Source organism: Macrobrachium rosenbergii, chromosome 28 (genome assembly GCF_040412425.1).
Source record: "Macrobrachium rosenbergii isolate ZJJX-2024 chromosome 28, ASM4041242v1, whole genome shotgun sequence".
Lineage (NCBI taxonomy): Eukaryota > Metazoa > Arthropoda > Malacostraca > Decapoda > Palaemonidae > Macrobrachium > Macrobrachium rosenbergii.
In genome coordinates, this window is record NC_089768.1 from 3,210,728 (window position 1) to 3,228,077 (window position 17,350).

Below are 17,350 nucleotides of genomic sequence, written 5' to 3' on the forward strand. Positions count from 1 at the left end.
GAACCAGATGAGGAAGAATTGGAAAATGAATAACCAAAATGAAGCACTAGTGAGGAAGAATCAGAAGTTACATAAACTGAAAGGAAGATCAAGATGGGGAAGAATCAGGAGATGAAGAATCGCACAATTCAGAACTAGATGAGGAAGAATCACAAGTTGAAGAATAAGACAATGAAAAAAATAGATGAGGTAGGTGAAGGATAAGAGAATATATATATATACTGTGTATATATATATATATATATATATATATATATATATATATATATATATATATATATATATATATATATATGTACATATATATTATATATATTGTGTGTGTAACGGGGTTTTGATAGGATAAAGAAGGAATTTGGCAGGAGTTATCGTCTGTGTGTATATATATGTATATATATATATATATATATATATATATATATATATATATAAAAGTATATATATTACTTGTATCAGGCTTCAGTAAGACGGGATGGTTTAGGTTCCAGATTCTTTAATTTACAAAGTACAAAGTTCAGTGCACCGGTACCTGGAGAAGAAGGCTGTACTTCAACGAAAGCTTGTACTTTGTAAATTAAAGAAACTGGAATCTAAGCCATGCCGCCTTGTTGAAGTTTAATGCAAGTCATATAAACACATATATAAACAGTGAAGTTGTGTGGCTCTTTTGTTACATATATATACATATATATATATATATATATATATATATATATATATATATATATATATATATATATATATATATATATATATATATATATATATATATATATATATATATATATATATATATATATATAAATAATGTGTGTGTATGTGAATGCGTGCATGTGCGTGCGCCCTTCTGAAGTACAAATCTTCCCAAAAAACTAGTTCCACTTTAAACTTGTACCAGCATTCATTACATTTTGTTGGCATCACAAGAATTAACGGTAATACCCACCAATTTTCTTTATCGTCTTATGAACGCATTACTCTTGAATTTTCTTTGCTACCTTTGAAGTTTTGAGTCGAAATCCGTACGTTAGATTTCTTTCCCTTCTAAACAGGTAAACAAAAACTTAGTCTTATTTGGACGTACCAAACCAGTGATAACAATTTTTTTTCCCCAAGAGGGATTTCTGACTTCCCATGTATTACTAACCATCTGACGATGATTACGAGCCGATGGAAGCCTTAGGCATCGATGCTTGTTCTCTCGTCGGCAGTTGAGCATTGTCAGGATCACACCCTGCTCAGTCACCTGTATCCCCTGTTCCGTTTTCCCTCCAACCCAGTGAATCTTGTTTGCCCAAGAATAAAGCTACCTTCCCCTGGCAGACCCAATGTTTTCCACAGGGAATGGGAGAGCCTTGCCTCAATAACGAGGAGGTATTTAGTCCACTGTTGACGTTACGTCCTGACCAGGAAACACTTATTATCGCCTGTGAGCGGCTTGTTGTTCTGTGGCTTTTCTATCTGGCCACATTGTGGATTTTTGCCTCAAACCGAAGGGCTTTTTTAGACCAATCTCCCTCATTCTTTTAATCCTCTGAGGTATTTGCATCATGCAACTTTTGTACAAGACTCTTTTCATAAGGCTTTTTAACATTCACGGGAAATTTTTTGTGTTCTTTCTGACTAGTTCGGCTTTTATTTAACCCCTACCTACTTCAAGTAATCAAGATTAAAATGAAAAGTTTTGTTTCTAAAAATTAATGTTTCAGGACAGTTTGAGTGTCATTGATCCATGAATTTACCAGATCAGGATAGCCTTTCCATCTGAATAGCTATGTCATTCTGCCACCTACTTGGGAAATTCAGGCAATCCTGTCAAATAATTTCCATGTATAAAAATCCCTCGTGAGTTATAATTGTTAAAATTATGAAATAGTATATCTGCAGGCAGTTGGCTTCTATCCACCTGTCTGATTTCGAAAACCTCGCAAAACCCTTCTGAACAGAAGCTTACAAGTTTTATCAACTATCTCTACAGCTAACAAGTAAAAAATGCTCCGAGGTTTCTTCGGTGCAATCGAGTTTTTTGTACAGCTTATGATACTGTATGCAACTCTCAGCCGCGGCCATGAAACTTTCAGCCACGGGCCGGTGGTGGCCGGTGTTGGTGGCACCTATAGTGGTGCCAGACGCATGATCAAGGCTAACTTTAACCTTAAATAAAATAAAACAAACTACTGAGGCTAGAGGGCTGCAATTTGGTATGGTTGATGATTGGAGGGTGGGTGATCAACATACCAATTTGCAGCCCTCTAGCCTCAGTGGTTTTCAAGATCTGAGGGCGGACAGCAAAGGTGTGGACGGACAGACAAAGAGCCATCTCAGTAGTTTTCTTTTACAGAAAATTAAAAACAAAACAAAGTATTTTCTGTCCTGGGTTCTTTTACTCCAAATTCTAACGAACTATTGAATTGTATTGAATTATATGACAATTTTATGAGTGAATGAATCTTATTAGTTTTCTGTAAAAGAAAACTACTGTGCAGGTTTTGTCTGTCCGTCCGCACTATATTCAGCCCGCACTTTTTCTGTTCGTCCTCATATCTTAAGAAACTACTGAGGCCAGAGGGCTGCAAGTTGGTATGTTGATTATCCACCCTCCAATCATCAAACATACCAAACTGCAGCCCTCTAGCCTTTGTAGTGTTTACTTTATTTCAGGTTAAAGTTAGAAATAATCGTGCGTCTGGCAACGATATAGGACAGGCCACCACCGGGCCGTGGTTAAAGTTTCACGGGCCGCGGCTCATACAGCATTATACCGAGACCAACGAAAGATAGACCTATTTTCGGTGGCACTGATTATACGCTGTAGCGGCTGTACAGAAAACTCGACTGCGCCGAAGAAACTTTGGCGCATTTTTTACTTGTTTTGAGTTTTGTTTTCACGTAATCCGCCTCGGGTTGAATAATTATGTCTAATTACAGGATCTTTTAACCACAGATTTACTTGAAGTATGATTCGATGACATCCCTTTAAAGTCATCAGTACCAAAACTGTACTCAAGAATTGCATCACGTTCCATTGGCCCCATTACAATAACCTCTAGTGACATTTATTGCTATTTCTATTTCTTTTTTACCAGCGCTAAAGTCTCGAGGAGGCAGTTGGGTCTAATTCTAAGTTTAGGAGAAAGAATAAATTCCTTCTTAAGACATTTTTTCAGTTGATTTCTGTTGAGGATTTGTAGGTTTCATGAAAACCTGTTGAGAGTTGCGGCTATGTCTGTCTTTCATAACAATTAAAAATTATATGATTTTATGTTTCTTCTGTAAGGTCTGTTCTCGGCTGTGATTCTCCAGGTGTGTTCGGTTTCGAGTCCATTGCTAAATAACCATGTCTGTTGTATCGCAACGCACTATTATATACGTTCACGGGGTAAAAACTTCTCATTTATACTAAATAACCGGCAAAATTATCTTAGTCTGACCTAAATTCTTATTTCACGTCAAAATGAATGGAACGTTCGTCACATTAATCTACACGTCAGCTCGACTTACCCGGGGGGATTACAAACGCGAAATATAAAAAATGATAGACTGTTTGTTATGTACGTACCTTGCGATTACTGCTTCTTTTACAAAAGTTATCGTGATTTACCTCTAGAAAACTAAAAGTTATCGTCAGTAACTGAAATTCTGTATACTCCAAGCCATTCAGTATTTCTTGACCCACTCCAGAACGAGAGAAATGCTTTTTCCTCTTCCCTGCTATTTTTTGGTTTACTCTAAGCTTCCTTATTCTGTTGGTTCCACCAATCACATTTCGAGACGGTGATAAATTTGTCTCTCATCGAATAAGGATGTAGATAAAATGTGCATCAGATATACGAGTGCGAATGAAAGGCTATAATAAAATACAATCATACTCGTTCAGGTACTAAAAGCTTGTATTATGGTGGAGGAATAATGTGCGTATATTATAATAACCTTGCATCTGTTGTTCACAGACAGTATTTTCACTTTACATAATTCTACGTTACATAATTCTTACTTTTACTTTACACTTGTCAAAAAGCTGATAGATATTTAATGGGTAATTGCACACACACACACACACACACCCATATATATATATATATATATATATATATATATATATATATATATATATATATATATATATATATATATATATATGCACTTGATAATCACAATCATCCTCAATAGAAAGTTATTTGAAAAATCATCATGATGAGTTTCACCATGACGGTAGTCCTTGTCCCTCCCATTCAGATGGTACTGCATAACTTTTCCCGGGCCTGTCTGAGACTCTTTCCTTTTTCTCGTCCTGACTTTATTACGCACACCTGAAAGGAGAAAGGGGGGGGGATTCGAAGAACAGAAAGTTCAGGTTTTATCTTGTACGAAGAGGAAGAGCAGTAGAAGAACGGTGTTGTTCAAGAGACGTGAAAGCCGTTTTTCATTGCCTGTCGAAAAAAAAAAAACCTTGAAAAGGATTTTAATGCATTTCCAAGAAAATCAGGGGAACCATTAAGCAGACAGGCAAGTCACTGGTACTATGGCTGGGATATATATACGTAGAATGGTCACCAGGTGAGGGAGGAAAAGGAGAGATACTGGTGAGTGTAATGCCAACACTTGCTCAGGCGTTCGGGTGACAGTACGAAGAAGGCTGAAAAGGGGAAATAAAACAGAAGTCTTCATTTTTGTGGAGATAACTGCTTGTGTAAGAACTATGATGTATATAGCTAAATGATCACATTTGAGTATCTTTACGGAATTCGGTAGAATCTTTAAGCTGAAATCAAAAGATTCACTGCGCAAACCGAATGACTCACTATGGAAAATTGTCGACGATCATCGTGATTTCAGTCTTCCAACTATTCACATTGCACCATGACACTGGAATGTAATTTATAACTGTTTATTTTTGTTTTCCTTCAGAGATTTGTATTATAATTTCTACTAGGAAATGTTAAAAGCAAATCTCGTAGAACGTGTAAAGAGAAAGCTGTAACCAAGAAATCCTTCCAACCGAAGGGCGTTTTCATCCCGGGCTTTCCCTCGGTGACACGTTCACTATCCCGCAGGTCGTCCGACCAGTGACTTTGACGTTGCGTCAGGTCATTACTTCGATGGGTCGTCACCAAGAAATGAAAGGCGCTATTGCCACGTAAATCGCTTAATAACATCTCTCGAGGAGGGCGTGGGTGTAGCAACATCGCCAAGAAAATAATCGTACTTGCTGAGAACTAAAAGAGTAGAGCATTCTGATGTTACAACTTACAGTGGGAAAAGGCGAGTATATATATATATATATATATATATATATATATATATATATATATATATATATATATATATATATATATATATATATATATATATATACATACATATGTACACACACACATATGTGTGTGTGTGTAGGTATGTGATTGTGCAGTCATACATGAGGGAGATTTTTAGCTCTTTATAGTTTTATCTAATTTGGTAGTCGAGAACGCTATATAAGCGTATGGAGGTCAGTTAATGTAAGGATTTTTACCTCCTTCAGCAACCAGCGTTCAGTTCTGAAGTTCTGTGGTCAGCATTCCTCGACGTACTAGTTATGATCAATAAACTTAATTCCCAACCCCTAAGTAATCTGATGAACTCTCTATTGTTTTCCAGCCAAAACCTCGCTTGGATGTCTGCGAAAATGGAATTTCTGATCCTTTTAGAATCTAGGTTTATTCATTGGCGTCCCTATGGAACTCAATAAGTATCTGACACTTTATTTCAATATCATTCTCTTTATTTCTAATTACTTAGAACGTTATTATGAAGTAAGAATTGCTACTGCAATATCTGAAATTTTAACATTGACCAATAACTCTTTTCAATCATAGCAAAACATACGCAAAAAAAAGACAGAAAAGAAAAGAAACGGAAAATCAATAACACTGAAATAATACAAAAAATGCACAAAGGGCAGAAATAAAGACAAGGTGAAGATGACTTCCTTCTGAATATTAGTGATGTTTTTAAGTTAACTTCAAAGTCAAACGCAGATTCTTACATGAGAACAAAGTAAATTTAGTACGGCTTATCCATACACAGTGAGACTGGAATTTGGTACGTTTTCCGCCTTAGAATTACTGAACACATTCCTGGAAGCCTCCGAAGTAATTAGCTTCGTTTCAGACAGTTACAACCGAAATAAAAAGATGAAACTCCAAGACCGCACATTAAGCACCGCCCGCCCCCCTTTCTCTCTCTCTCTCTCTCCCTAACGGAGAATAAGACGAACTTCAGCTTCACATTAGAATGGTGCATGAGGCACGACTTCGACGGTGTTTTTGTTCAAAAGGAAAATAGAAAGTCATATTATTAACGGCTAAACTATAGTAGCATTAAAAGGTATGTTAACACGAGATAATATTGTATCGCCTCCTCTCAAAGGAAGAACTCTAACTGACAGAGTCAAGTGAAGTACTGCTACAATAATAGTCATAAACTTAGACTGAAAGACACAAATAAATGATAAATCAATACAGTAACACGGACATACTTTGGAAAACTATTCTTACCCTCACTTCGATCGTTTCTAGAAAATTTGTGTTAGTCAGGCATGCAACTGTCACTCGATATCAGGCACAACCTTTAGCCTCGACAGGTGTAAAAAACACCTGTTTAAAACACACAAAAATATTTCATTGAAACATCTGCTTAACAGTACATAAATAAACCGACTGACACCTCTATATCGCTTTCAGCGATATGCTATTACTTGGAACAAGCAGTTCTCTCGCTTTTACTGATGCAATAATTTCATCAATAGTAATGATTCTCTTTAAAAGACACAAAGACTATTACAGCACAAGGGCTGTTTAACGCAAGTTAAGGGATTTCTTGGACCACTGTATAGAAGTTAATGTTTAGGGACGTCTTTTAAAAAATGGATAATATGGGAAAATTAACGTAACGTTCCTGGACTTCTTCGGAAATGCAATATATGGGAAGTTTAAAGTAACAATAGGACTTCTTTCTAAAGGCAATATTTTAAAAGTTTAACTTTTACGTTCAGGGACTTTGTTTCCAATGCATTGCCTTGGAAGTTTAACTTACATTCAAGGGCTTCTTTTTATGGGTGCTAGATCAGCCTTCGTGATTCCTTACACGATTCTGTTACTGAAAATGAGCCTAAAATCGCTAAACAGGATTTTAACAACAGTGGAATATTACTTTACTAAGATAGCATTTTAAACAACTGTTGATTATTTCTGGGATGTTACTTCGCTGACTGAAACACTTCGCAGAAAGAGTGGTGGGTTATTTGGGGATATTACTGTACATAGCTGACAAAAACTTCACCAAGAGTGGAACAATTCAACACTGATAAAAATTTGTTAACAACTCCCTAACAATGAAACTGAGTTACTTAAGGTCAGTTTCACTCAGATACCTTTCAGTTACTTTCACAGTATTTTACTTCAGGTCAGGTCGGTCAATATTCTGTCAATTTTGCAGGTTTCTTTCATGCCGAGGACTGCACTCACACAATCTAAACTCTATGAAGTAACTTCTAATGTTTCCAATAACGACAATGATAAATTTACCGGCTTAAAATATTTTGGAATCAATTTAGCCATGAAATTAATATCTAGAAGATAAATGCAACTCTGCAATTTAACCTTATTATCTTATTTTCACAGCTCCACCTAATAATATCGAAACAGGATTCGAATATCAAGCGATGATCGAACAATATGATCTGGTTTCAGTAAATTCATTGACCATTGTTCGAATTAGCCGCTAATTATATCACTTACGACAGATATGAATGATTTATTTAACGCCACTTTGTCCTCCTACCTTCTCAATTTCCCCAAAATTTTGGGATATATTTATCACTGCAAGCCTTGAATCCATATAGCAAATAGCTGAAGGTGACCTTTTACCGTAGTAGATTACGAATCTACGCACTTTTAATTAGTAATAATAAATTTAATTATGAAAATTACCTTGCATTCATTGGTGCGAGTTAATAAACTCACCGTCGAATCACCTTAACAAAAGTATTCTATACTATTTTTGTCTATGACCATGTCATTGTGACGGCATGTTACATTAACTAATAATAATGATAATAATATCCTTTGTTTCAGCTCCGGGCCATATGCGATGAACGATAAGATGAACACAATACGGTATACTAAATTAAGTACGCTAGTAAAAAGCAATATTCATGAACGCTTATGTCCAAGCACTGCTGAAAACAACAGCAGTAATAATAATAATAATAATAATAATAATAATAATAATAATAATAATAATAATAATAATTCCAGATAAAGACCAAACACCGATACATAATTCAGGTAGTTTGCTAAAATGGAAGAGTAAATGGGAAATCTCCATAATAATAATAATAATAATATTAATAATAATAATAATAATAATAATAATTTTCAGATGGACTAACTACTGATACATAATTGGGGTGGTTCGCTAAAAAGGAAGAGTGCCCGGCAACTCTCAATATAATAATAATAATAATAATAATAATAATAATAATAATAATAATAATAATAATATAATAATAATAATAATGATGATTTCTGTCGATTTTCTGATCATCGCCTTAAACTTCTTCGGTGGCGAAAGGGCGATAAATTGACTTTCCACAAACAGGCAGTTGCAGCGGTCGTTGGCTGTTATCCTCAAGAACAGCTTGTTTCAGTGTTGTAGAGTCCCCGGCCTTTTAAGACAGGTTTCGTTCATAATAACTCGACTTTCTCGATCATTTGCATTCAGGATCTCGGCCGCGCTGTACAGGACGATCGTTGGTTTCACTTTGTTTGGGTTTATGTACAGCCCTTCACAGGGATAATTCCCTCTTTGACGGGCCCTTATGCGTTTTCAAAGTAAGGTGCTTTTTATGTTTTATAATAATCGTTTTAGTGTTTTCTCGTCAGTACCGTAGTTCCTGTAGAACAGGAGTGTAGTTGTTCTTAAATTTGCTTTCCTCTTGTATGGTCTCCGGGCGGTATTTTGTATAGTGTTTGGGTGCGCATTGTACAAATGCTCTCTAGCCTGACTTACAATATGGGTTAAAATAGCCTATATGCTTCACTTGCATGTCTGTTTACAGTATTAATTTGAGGTCTAACGAAGCTTGAGCAGTTTTTCAGATAGGTCTTATTGTGAATAGGCTCTGCAAGATTTTAGGCGTGAAGGCGTGCTTCAAGGTTTGTTGGGTTGGTGAGTGGACACTGTTGCCAGTTTTGCGGTCCATATTTCTCAACTGCTGAGACTGTGGTACTTGAGCTGTGACATACAATTGTATGAAAGTTTTCAGTTTGCGGGTTTTGTATCTTCAAATGTTGTTTTCGATTTTGTTGTAAATTCCTACAATAACTGTTCAAAATGTTTAGTATGTTAGGTAATGTTGTAGACTGCCCTTCAACATGGTATTTAAGACTTAGTTTCGAAACCTGTTTATTACTAAGCTGAACTAGATTGCTTTGAGTGGTAATTCTATGCACTTTGGTTTTATACTAGCAATCTTATGCAGCTATCGATGTTTTCATTTTAACTTTTGCTGCAATAGGGTAAGTCTTACGAGGCAATAGGTTTAAATTTTCTCGAGGATTAGCGGCTTAACTCGACTACCATAGCCTTCCTAATATGGGGTATATTAAATTGATTTAAACTTCAGTTATTGTAGTCTTAAGTGGCAATTAACTAGTAAAAACACTTATCAGTATTTACGAAGCCTTGCTTGCTGCTCCTTGTCTTAGTATTTCAAAACTTATCAGATGGTCCAGCTGATAGTAACAAATAGTCAGTCAGCTTTTGGTTCTTTCCACTTGCTAGAACATTTTGGGCTTTAATGTTTATATATATTTTCTTATTTCAGGTCAGGGTGTGTCGTTAAATAAGCGTGCCACAATGTTATTGAATTGTCTTAGATGTACCGATACCTTATGACTACACAGGATTAATGGGTATGTTTTTTTTTTTTTAGTTGAGTGGCTTTAGCAACCCCCCGAACATTTAGCTTAGTTTTTTCAGAATCAAAACTCGTAAAAACTTCAAGTTTTCATTTTAAGTTTAGGGTTTGATTTAATGCATTTGTTTTATTTTCAGATTCAAAACCTTAGTTTTGAGATTTTTGAAAGTCTGTTCTTTTTTTTTTTTTTTTTTTTAAATTGCAAAGGTTAAAATTTAACTTTTCCAGCTTCGAACATTTCAAGAAATTTTAGGATTTTCAGATTCAGAACAGTTTTCACGTATTTAAATTTTCATTTTTGATTATCAGTATAGTTATATTTTAGCATCAAAAGTTTGTGTGGAAGATTTGTTTGTGTGTGGAAGATTTGTTTGTGTGTGGAAGATTTGTTTGTGTGTGGAAGATTTGTTTGTGTGTGGAAGATTTGTTTGTGTGTGGAAGATTTGTTTGTGTGTGGAAGATTTGTTTGTGTGTGGAAGATTTGTTTGTGTGTGGAAGATTTGTTTGTGTGTGGAAGGTAATTTTTGACAAGTTTGTAGAGGAAATCTTTTTTTTTTTTTTTTTTTAGGTTAGTAGATTTAAACTTTTTACAAATTTAAACTTTTGTCTTATGTGGTTTGATCTAGAAATTTCGGTTTTGTTTTTAAGAATTGTAAAGTTGAGATCTCTATTTTGGAATTATGAAGTTTTTGAACAGTAACAATTTTTAAAGCTCTTGAGTAACTATTTCAGCTTCAAAGTTAAGTTTTGCGTGGCGTGTAAAATAAGTTTTGCATTTGTTTTGCATTTGTTTTGCATTTGTTTTGCATTTGTTTTGCATTTGTTTTGCATTTAAATTAAGTTATTCTTTGCCCACTTCCCAAGTCCACCTTTGCCGGGGTGGCGGTGCCACCTGCCAGGCAAAGGTGGACTTGCTTGTTGTGCATGGTGACTTGGTCACCATGCACAATAGGGAAGTTCATAAACAAGCATGGTGACTTTGTCACCATGCACAATAGGAATTTCAAACCAACCAACTTCTAGCTTAGGTTAGAACTGCAAGGTTAATAGTTTTCGTGTAGCTAGGACTTAATGGGAAGTTAGATATGGAACTTGAAATATAGGATAGAATAGGGTAAAGAACGTGCTAATTTTATATAGATGCAGTGGTTAGGATAAAGGTAATAAACGCTCGGGTATCTCTTAAGGATGCTGGGAATAAACTAGGGTAAAAAACGCAGTAGTCAGACCTAGGGAGACATTTGACAGTTCAGTTATTAATAGAGGGTATTATAGTACTTGAGCTTTTTTTGGTCATGAGGCGTATGTTTGAACGTATTAGTGCAGCTGAGAATAGGGTAGGGTACTGTGACATACTTTTATAACTTAGAATTTCATTCCCACAAGTAAATAGGAACTAGACAGGTAAGAGATGGATCTCAACGATTTTCTAAGAGGCCTAGGTCTTTGGGATTTTAAAGAATTTTTTTGACACTGATGTCGTGGACTTCAGGTATTCTAATAGGCTGGTTAATAGTGGAAATTGTAATTCAAATTAGGGCAGTCTTGTTAACGTTCCGTCAACGTACTCAACACCCCCACCATCCTACTCTTCAAGCAAAGCTTTTATGTTAGGAAATCGACAGCTCATATTCCATTGCATATTTTCGTTGACCCCTACCTTCATCCACCTTTCCTCCAGCGCCGAAGCTTGCTTCGGGAACCCCTTTCTTATTCTGAATTCCTCAACTTAATTTTTCGCCCCCTGGGGTTGTGCAGTTTCAGTTCCTTTAAGACTGGATACTAAAGGAGGAAAGTTGTCAGATAGTGGTGTTTGCATTGCATGACACCTTTCATAGTTATATAGCACCAAAGGTAGATGTGGTTGTTTCAGTGTAAGATTGGTGCCCTATTAAATCTTAAAGGATGGCACTCTCTATCCTGTTACCTTTTTGGGAGTTTGAAGGAATAATAGTTGTAATAAGTGGGATTGTTAATGTGAAAGTTGATGGTATTGAAGTAATTAATACATGGGATTGGTAATGGGAAAGTTTACTCATACGACTTAGTATTAATAACCTTAGAATAGCTGCTGGGACTAACTGAACAGGATATTTTCACTTTTAAGAGGGTAGGTTATGTCATGGAGACTTAGTATATTCTAAAACCAAACAAACTACTTTTCTTATGCACAGGCTCTTGGTGTAGCTGCAGCAGACCATGACATCGACACTAATACTAATGGAAAGCAACGCTTTTCGTTAAGACTGAATATCCTGTGAGGATTCGAAGCGCGCTGAATTTGGTTACCAAGACAACCAGAACTCAATTTCAGTGCATTGTTCTCACTTCTCCATTTTATGATTTCCCCATGTTAAAAATTCCCAATTTAGGGCTTTAATTCCCCAAACCATACATTGCAGCCTTAAAGTTATTGTATCGACTAGATACCTAAAGGACGAGGGTTCGACTCCCTCGTATAATTTAGAAATGTAGGTTTGAATAAAAGGAAAATATTTTACATTTTTGAAATACATTTGAAATGGTAACAACTTTTGGTTAAGTTTAATACACAAGTTTAATACAAATTGAGATTGCATTTCCATAATATAATTATGCATTATGTACTTAAATTATAAAAATCAGTTACTGTACAAAAACAAATCCGTATGTGAAGAAAAATAAATACTTAACTCCTCTATTTACTCTTCCTAATGCAATCTTTATTTTATACCTTGAAAATCATCATGCCAGCAGTTTTTTTTTTTAGCAATATTCATGAGCTGCTGAATCTGTAACATTGCACTTGACTTCGTTCATCAGTCAATTCTGGATGGTCTAGAACATTATCTGATCAGAAGAAATAATTATGAATTAATACATTATAAAAACTAAGAAAATGTATTCAGTGTTCAATGACAAATGTAAAAAATAAGTTAATTACTATCTACGAATTTCAATGCTGATCATTATCATTGAAAATCTAAAAAATGGAAGCAAATTACTGCCAAGTTAAAATGGTCTTTTCAGTTATTGATCGCTTAATTGCATTGTACATTCCCACTGCTGTACAACTGTCAACTGGGGCAAGATAAAAAAAAAAATCTTACGGTATCCATAGCATCATCAAAGTATGTCACTACAATTTCAAGTTGGTTTTTCAGTGGAAACCTCGGTTGTTTCATCTGGTATTATGGTGGATTTTGAATGTCTTTCATAATCAGCTTTTTTTTTTTTTTTCGCAAGATAATTGTTTCATCTGGTATTATGGTCAATTTTGAATGTCTTTCATAATCAGCTTTTTTTTTGCAAGATAGTCAAAGTCCTTGTCTGATTATATTGACACACTTGGTGTCATTAAGTCGAATCTGTGCTGAAGCTCTTTTGAGCTCTTGTTTGTTGGAGCTCGAGACTGAATTAGACGTAATAATGAACCTGCCAGTGAGGAAGAGAGATGGTGTTCAGTTACGAAAGCTGATACCTGAAATTCGGTGTTTTCCTTATTTCCTGGGTTGGGTTGCGTACTAAAAACATCCTTAACAGAAATACTGCTTTGCTTGGCTTTCAAGCTGTTAATATGTATCTGAGACTGACTATGCTTGATTAAAGAGGCTCGTTGACTAGGAAGGGGTTTGCTGCATGTTGAACACCTGGCTTCTTTAATGTATTTATTTCTTAAGGAATTTCATACAATATCCCGAAGTTTCCACTAAAAATTCCCAAAATTCCCCCAGAATTCTCCAAACATGCAATTTCCCCATTTTTTCCCCACATGTAGTCAAAATTCCCAATTTGGGGACAAATTCGAGGTTAATAAACTAGAAACTCCTCAGAATTAAGAACCATTATTTCAGTTACTTCATTTCTCATATCAATTTCCCCATCTCACTTCTGTTAACCAACCAATCAGATAACTACCATTCCTTTTTCATAGGACTTTCTTTGTCTTTCAAGGAGTATTACAAGGAGTATTTTGGGGTTAAAGAAATGGACTATGTTTAACAGACATATATTATGCCGGTCTTCATACACGTAAATACTGTTACATATCCAAAGTAGTCAGCTTATTAAAAAACTGAATAGTTAGTAGGTAGAGCACGGCATCTACAAGTTCTAGTTGCCTGGGCAACCTAATTTAGAGCACTCCGAATCCTCACAGGAAACGCACGGCGTCTACAAGTTATTTGGTTACCCAGACAACTAGAACTGAACTTGTAGACGCTGTGTATATTCTGTGAGGATTCGAAGTGCTCTAATTAGGTTACCCAGACAACTAGAACTTGTAGATGCTGTGCTCTACCTACTATTCAATTTTTTTAATAATCGGACTACTTTGGATATTTAATAGTATTTGCGTGTATGAAGACAAGCATAATATTTGTCTGTAAAACATTGTCCATTTCTTTAACCCCAAAATGTCATGTGATTGGGTAGACTTTGTAATACTCCTTGAAAGACAAAGAATGTCCTATGAAATCAAAGGAATGGTAGTTATCTGATTGGTTGGTTAACAGAAGTGAGATGGGGAAATTGATATGAGAAATGAAGTAACTGAAGTAATGGTTTTTAATTCTGAGGAGGTTCTAGTTTATTAACCTCGAATTTTGGCGTTTACTTGCAATAGTCTATGTAGATTTAAACTTCCTATTCAGCAACGTGATATTGTATTCTGACCCCTCTGATGACAGGGATAATCAATGTTTATTAGTATAATTCCTTATGATCTGGAGATCGCATTCGGCTGAGAACACCTGTAAAAGTGACTTGAGCGATAATAGTTGGAAGTGAAAACTCACTTTGACATGAGATACCGCCAAGAAAATATTTTAAGGATCTTATGGGGTTGAATTGAGTCCAAATTGCTATGTAAAGGTTATAATCAGTTTGTAAAACCAGTTAAGCAGGTAGCAAATTTTCAATAGTGATATTGTATTTTGTCCCGAGAGTGGTTATTGCTTATGCCTATAAATTGTTGAAGTTACTGTGACTGTCGATGGTTACTACAACACAGGTTTTAGCGTTGGACTTGTATGTATCGGGTAAGTGAGGCGATAGAAATGCAGGATTTTTGCATAATGCATTGTTCAATTAGTTGGTGGCCTTGTCTCTGGCTCTAAAGTTTTTGAATGTTAAAATTGCTTAAAGGATTTCCTGAGGATGGGGGTTGTGCTTCAGTCCTTAGTTTTGCCAATCTCTGGGTAATACTTAGTTTTAGAATTGCGAGTAAATTGGGTTCGCTTTAGAATTGAGAGCGCCAGGACAACAACTTAAGAAAATCGGTCTTTCTTTTATCCTGGCTACGATCCGCAAACTTCGGTTAGTCACCTAATTCTGGCTTTACATCTGGTTTTTGTCATTTGTGCACCGCTACGAAACATCATTCTAAAATAGTATGTCTATACAAAAAGAAAAGCCAGAAAATATCGAGCACCTTTTTCGTCGGTTTGTTTCAGAGATTTCCTTCCATGGCTGAGTGATGAATAACTAAAGCTGTTAACTATTGTCAGTTATTAACCAGCTAACAACTGAGTTATCCGCCAACCGATTACAGAATTATCACCAAGTTTTGAAAACATGTCCTAAAATACTACTGCCTCTCTTCCCTTGCTCTGATTCGCCCAAATGATTGGTGCCAATTTGCAGGATTTTGATATTGTCACTCAAACGATATAATGAATAGTCGCCCAAATGATATATTGGCTAATGCCCAAATACGCCCAAATGAAATGAGCCCGGAAAAAGGTCACATTAAGCTATGGTGGACGGTAATAAAATCACAGGAATGAAGTCAAAGAAAAGTCATAATTTTATGGCAAAAAACGTTCAGTTTTGTGGTAAAAAATAGAACATTATATTACGTAAACTTTTTGTATATTTTTTCTGTAAATGTTGTGATGTGTAAAACAAATACAAAGAATTGAGTAAAATCATAGGATTACATCCTAGATAAATAATAATCATGAAGTAAGCAAAAAATATTGCAATGATATACTTGATAATTACTGCAAATGAAATCTGATTCCTTGCGGTGCACCAAAACCAATGATAACAATAAGGATGAAACCTTATAAGTACGTCTGGAATAAAGCCACATGTATCAGTAAAGTATATTGTGATGTGAATGTGTCTTCATTTTCACTATTTCAGGGATGTATGTACACAGCAAAAGTACTGCAAGCTACAGTTACTTATTGTTCCTTACTTGACCTATTTTAGACAGCAGAGAGGATTAGCATATCCAGGTGGCCAAGTATGGACAGCAGTTATAGGCTTATAAGATCACCACATTTTGTAAACAACTTATTTTATATACACAGATGATTTTGCTCGCTGTAGATAAAACCCCTTACTGCTTTTATTTGCCGAATTTATAAACAAAAAGTGACGACAGATAGATCCGCATAACCCTGCCTTTAGGCTGAATATAGATTCGTGTGTACTTCCATGCTTCTAGGAATTTCACACCACTACTATGGGTTTCACAGACAGTGCAAGTGCGATTTTTTGCAATTATTCTGTAACGAACACTCGTATCAGTACGAGATTTTGCTATAGTGTATTACACCCAGTGAGGAAATTTATAGGAGTATCAGGAATCATTTATTGTAAATAATAAAGATTTTGTACCTATACCAAGAGGCAAAAATCATCAGCCAAGCGAGAAAACGAACACCAGCTTAGAAAAGCTGCGCCTACCTACCATCCCCCTTCGCCTCCAACCCCCTTCTTCTTTCCCTCTCCTTTCTTCCCTCACCTGCCCTACGTCCTTCCTTCTCTCTTTTTCTCTCTCTCTCTGAAAGTTGCTTTGATTTAAACATTTTTTTTACGAATTTTGTACATTTATCTAATAATAATTGACATTGTTGTATAAATGTAACGATTTACTGGTTGTTACCCTCCAGTTAACTGATGTATTTATACACTGATTTGCTCTCTCTCTCTCTCTCTCTCTCTCTCTCTCTCTCTCTCTCTCTCTCTCTCTCTCTCTCTCTCTCCCTCTGCCTTTCTGTCAGTTTCTACAAATGTGGGGAGTGGTACAGAGGCTTAACCATTTTTTCCTTTTGCCCCCATGCTTCTTAAATTTAAAATGTTTGCTAAATAGCGATATATATATATACTGTATATATATATATAATATATATATATATATATATATATATATATATATATATATATATATATATATATATATATATATATATATATATATATATTATATATATATATATATATATATATATATATATATATATATATATATATATATATAATATGTCTTTAAACAGTATGCAATTGTACACCATTATATCACTGCTTATTTCGGTATTGGGTATGAGCGTAGATGATAGGTATTCATAGGAAATGAGAAACAAAATTTTTATTTCACCTAATGTTACATATAATCGCCCC

At 35.3% G+C, this 17,350-nt stretch overlaps 1 long non-coding RNA gene across 1 annotated transcript; it reads left to right on the plus strand.

The window, feature by feature from the left end:
• The first annotated feature begins 8,733 nt into the window (after positions 1–8,733).
• LOC136853882 (uncharacterized) lies at positions 8,734–12,655 on the plus strand. Its single transcript, XR_010857551.1, has 3 exons — positions 8,734–8,873; positions 9,869–9,956; positions 12,136–12,655. It is a non-coding gene; the product is annotated as an uncharacterized lncRNA (long non-coding RNA).
• The last annotated feature ends 4,695 nt before the right edge of the window (positions 12,656–17,350 follow it).